The sequence below is a fragment of the Diceros bicornis genome, chromosome 18 (genome assembly GCF_020826845.1).
Source record: "Diceros bicornis minor isolate mBicDic1 chromosome 18, mDicBic1.mat.cur, whole genome shotgun sequence".
NCBI lineage: Eukaryota > Metazoa > Chordata > Mammalia > Perissodactyla > Rhinocerotidae > Diceros > Diceros bicornis.
The window spans coordinates 24569732-24574724 of record NC_080757.1 but is presented as its reverse complement, the minus strand read 5'-3'; the positions used below and the strand labels follow the sequence as shown (position 1 = coordinate 24574724).

General features: G+C 46.7%; 1 long non-coding RNA gene across 1 annotated transcript; it reads right to left on the bottom strand.

The window, feature by feature from the left end:
- Positions 1-1330: 1330 nt before the first annotated feature.
- LOC131416675 (uncharacterized) lies at positions 1331-3214 on the bottom strand. The gene is made up of 3 exons (XR_009222625.1): positions 3145-3214; positions 2375-2526; positions 1331-1566 (listed from the first exon to the last, which is right to left on the bottom strand). It is a non-coding gene; the product is annotated as an uncharacterized LOC131416675 (long non-coding RNA).
- Positions 3215-4993: the final 1779 nt, after the last annotated feature.

The following is a 4993-nucleotide window of genomic DNA, read 5'->3' as shown; positions in this document are numbered from 1 at the left end:
ACAACTTCCTAGAGATTTCAGGACTATCTGGAGGGCAGAAACATAAGTGGAAGTTGTAGGATGTCATTCTCAAGTATCTTTGCAGGGGAAGGTCATACCTTGGCATTCAGAATGGCAGATGATTGGTGAAATTGTTGGAGAATGTTTATGGGCACACTCATGAACTACCATAAATGACCAAGTGAGACTGGACCATGGAGGGGTTTGTGATGGGGATGACCAGCCAGTAAAAGAAGATATCAATGTTAATATGCCCTCATTCCAATGCACAGGCTGGTAAGGCCATGAGACATCAGGGTTCTAAAATGTGCTATGTGAGAAGCAAGAGCAGTGTTGGGAACAGGGACGAGCAGTGTTGGGAACAGGGACAAGCAGATATGGGAAAAACTCAGCAGGCTAAAGCAGGAGAATCTAGGTACAAAGAAGGGAACAGAAAGATCTGGGAGATAGAGCTTGTAGCATTCAGCCCAGACCATCATTTACGTGAGGGCTTCTTTGGGAGAGCTAGGTTTATCCTCTGACTCAGGTAAAGTCTAGATCAAAGGCTCTGCCCCTGGAGCTCATCTCCTAACTCTCAATCACTCCAAGGCAGGAGCTGGCAATTCCCAACTCCTACCACTTAAAGCCCCACATACCAAGAGTCAGAGTCACTCTCCTGGAGCTAGGCATCCAGTCCTGCTAGGTGTCAGTGTGTTGCCTTACAATGGAGTATCCCCACACCTGCTCCTGCTCCTGCTCCTTCTGAGTCTCCCCCAATAAGGCTGCTCCACCGGCCTGCTATGTGCTACATGGTCATTAGTTTTGTTTTGTTTTGTTTTGTTTTGTTTTGTTTTTGTGAGGAAGATTAGCCCTGAGCTAATATCTGTTGCCAATCCTCCTCTTTTTGTTGAGAAAGATTGCCCTGGGCTAATATTCATGCCCATCTTCCTCTACTTTTTATGTGGGACGCTTGCCACAGCATGGCTTGATAAGCAGTGCATAGGTCTGTGCCCAAGATCCAAACCTACGAGCTCTGGGCTGCAGAAGTGGAGTGCACAAAATTAACCACTACACCACTGGGCCAGCACCAGCCATTATTTTTTTTGCTTGACCAAAATCACATTCACAGAGTGGTTGAGAAAATATTTTTGTGCCCTTTTCCCTGTGTGGAGATATTGACATGGAAGGAGGAAAGAAACCAGGTGGGAGGACCTTGCCTCTGACCTGTTGGTATCCTGAGTGCCTTGTATTCATGGGCTCACTGTGGTGTGCACATATGGTCTTGCTAATCCACAAGGAGTCCACTAGAATGCCTAAATGGGAAGAATGACGCAGCCTGAATAATGCCACAGCTAAAGTTTATTTTGGACAGAAACTCTTTAGAAAGCAATCACTTCACCATTGTAGATCTGTGTCTTCTAGGGCTGCAATTCCAGGGTTAAGGAGTAGCCAGGAATGGATTATGGAAGAGTCTTGCTATGCCAAGCATCAGATTCATGGATTCATGAGAAATCTTCTGGCGTTCGTCTCCAGGCACGCTTAGAGAACATCCAGTCCATCTTTCACACGGCCACCAGGGCCACCCTCCTAAAATACAAATTTGATCAGGACATTTCCTCTGCTTAGAAACCTCCAGCAGTTTACCAAACCGTCTGACAGGCAAGTCATTCCTCTTTGGACTTTGGCTTGGATGACCCTCTACCCTCCCCCTGAGATGCTGCAATTTCTACTACAATCATTTTGGAGGGTCCACAGTTCTCCCATCCTCTGTACTGCCCTTCCTTCCTCCAGCAAACTTAAGCCTCCTTTAAGCTCTCCCTTAAATGTTCTCCACTCTCTGATAACCTTCCCAATACCTCCTCCACCCCAGGCAAATCCATTAATCCCTCCCTGTGCTCCCACAGAACTTAGTAGAGATCTGTGCAAAACACTAGTCACACTGGGTTGTAATTATTTCTATAAGTCTGTCTCCCTGACCTGGCCGTGTTTACCTTTTTATCTCAACTCCAGCACAATGCCTGCCTGACACAGGAAACTCAGTAAATTGGAGTTCCCTTTCCTTTCCCTCCTCCTCCCAGGAACGCCCATTTTCCAGGAAGAGTTAAGCCCCTTTGGTGGGGGAGAGGAAATTGGGTAAGAAACTCTTGGTTAATAATGACCTTTGAATCTAGGGTCATGGTGACTTGTCTCAACTGAGCCCTAAGGGCTGTCCTGGGATAGGGCTTCACTTCTAGGACATGACCTCAGATAATGCAGCCAGGTGATCTTCTTCCTGTTGCATCTAGCCTCTTTCCCTTGGATTTTCCAGTAGACAAGTGAGCAGCTTTCTGCCCCAGCAAAGTCCACTAGGGAGTTGTCTGCCCCCTTGGACAGCTCTTGACTGATTTATACTCACTTTAGGGATAGGATATTTGCAGGCATGACCACACATATTGGGGCAGCATTTCATTCCCTCTGGACACGATTCATCTGATAAGCAGTGTTGAAGACACAACCCAGAGGCTGATCCTTTAGGTATTTTTGGGCAGACTCCAGGTCTTTCTTGTCCTGAAATACACAATGGTTTTTGTGGGGTCTTCAATGGTTACTAAGACAGGCATAAGAAGTGATAACTGGCAGGATTCCCACCTCTTCCACTTCTTCCTTCGGGCCCCTGGACTCCTCCCTTAGCCTCGTTGGCCACACTCTCACTCCTAAGCCCCTGTTTTCATAGTCTGGCCCTTAGGAGAATGTTCTCCTGCCCCAAAGGTTGCACAGTCCCAGCAGGAAAGAACCTGCACTGTCATAACCCTCTTCTTTGCACCTTATAAGAAGATATTAGAAAGTCTGATCACAGACAGCCATCTCCCCATGTTCATCCTGGAGCTACGCCCCGTCAGAGTCCCACATTCAAAGCACACCTCCTAATTAAAGAGAACCTTACTCTTTACCCCCAACTTCTAATCAGACCCAACCTAGTCTGACAAGAAGAATGACAAATGCAGGGTGATCGCTCCTGGAGGTCAAAGGAAATGGGTCTGATCAATGCCAAATCTCCATTCTGCAGTGAGCACACTGCCTGCTTCTGTGCCAAACCATCCCCAGGTCTGAAGCTGGGCTCTGAGCCTTCTTTGCTCTCAGGGAGGATCCCCTCAGCACCCTCATCTCTGAAAGGAGGTCTCTTACCGCAGGCCATCTCCATCCCCAGGGTGATGAAGGCCACCAGAACCAAGACTGCACTTGTCTTCATGTTGGCCTTTGATGAGATGCACACACAGAGCCTAGCCCCAATTTATACCCTCAGTGTCACCAGAGAGGAGGGTGGGGCGGGAAGCAGCAGAGCAGGAAGAGTATAAAATATAAGCTCTCTGAGGAGTGACCCCAGAAGATCTGATTCCTTTGTTCTATTTCACAACTGGTTTCTCTCTAATTAGGGTATGACTTCATGCAGATGCAAATGCCAAACATCAGAGTTCAGCAACACTTTTCAGCTCTTTCTTCATTGCTACATCACAACTTGGGACTGGTGTCTCTGGTGCCTTTACGAACTGTGGCCAAAGGAAAGAATTTTCTCTGTATAATTTAGAATTTCAGAGTGAGAGATTAAACTGTGAAACCAGATGTTGTTTATCAGGTCCCATCTAGGGCCTCCTGGAGGTCGAGTTACATGAGGATTTGAAGTGCTTCTAGGAGAGATGGTAAAATATGTGCTTTGGAGCTGCCCCCTGGGGCTGAGATCCCTAATCGGGAGTGGAATGTGGGCCCCCCCTTAACCACAAGGGTAGTGATGGGTAGGTAGTGAAGTGACTCACCCAAGGAAGTGGATGCTCAAAGATCACAAGCTGGCTGGGGCCTTTGTGGGGTGAGAGACAGGGCCCATCTGGATGGTTGGTGGTCTCTGACCTACCCTGCTCTGTACCATGAGGACTGTGTGGGTTAGCCAGAGTGAGCTGAACTACAGGAGAAGAATACTGAATGTTCCATAGGGGCCTAAGAAGTCTGCCCTTTTTCCTACCCCAATTACAGCATCTCAGAGACAGAGGTATAGAGGTAAAAGCCCAATGATCGTGGGAGTGGAGAGAAAGCCTGCTTTGTCCTTGGTGGTCAGAGCTGGAACAAGCTCCTCATGACCACCTATGGAGAGGCCTGGACAAGGTACCCTAGGAGCAGGGAAGTACTAAGCAAGCCAAGAGAAGAGGGCTCAGGTTGCCCACCCCAGGTGGTTGGTTCACACTCAGCAGCTCAGAATCTTTGAGGGCACAAAGGGTACAAGCACATGGGAATGACTTCTCAATCTGAAGCAGGGCCCAGGGTGCCTCAAGAAGACAGGGCAGCTCAGTGCAGGCTAGAAATCAATGGCCTCAGGCAGCACAGAGTACAGCAAAGAACAAGCCCAAATCCAACCCAAGGTGGCTAGCTGGGTCCCAGGCTGCTGAGTACTGTGGTCTTGAGGAGTGATGGGGGCCAGGGCTGGACAGCCCCAAAGAACTTTCAGGAAAACCCTCTGGAGCATTGTTGGCAAGGGGAGGACTCCTGAATCCCTCTCTAAAAGTGACCTAGACATGACTATTATCACTTCATTAACATAATCTTTAAAAGTTCGTTTTTACGCAACAAAGACGTGAATGAACTTGAATGAACTGTTGTGGTAAATAACGCAAACAATATAGACATATACAGAGTAACCTTCCAGGAGGTACTCAATATTACCAGCTTGCTGTGTATTTTTCTAAGGCCTTTTCCTATGATTTTACATACACACATATGTGTGTATACAAATATATGCCTTTTTGGCAGAAATGAAGTCATATTTTATGTATTATTTTGCTTTATTCACTTAACATTATGTCTTGGAGAGCTTTCCAGGTTAGTACCTTTTTTCCTCTTTTAAAATAACTACCATCTAAAATTTCATTATATGAGTGGTTCATAATTTATTTAACCAAACCTCAATTGTTGACCATTTAGGTGGTTTTGGGTTTTTATGGTTTTCATAAATAATTTGCTGTGTATATGCATCAGATGCTCTGTAGGT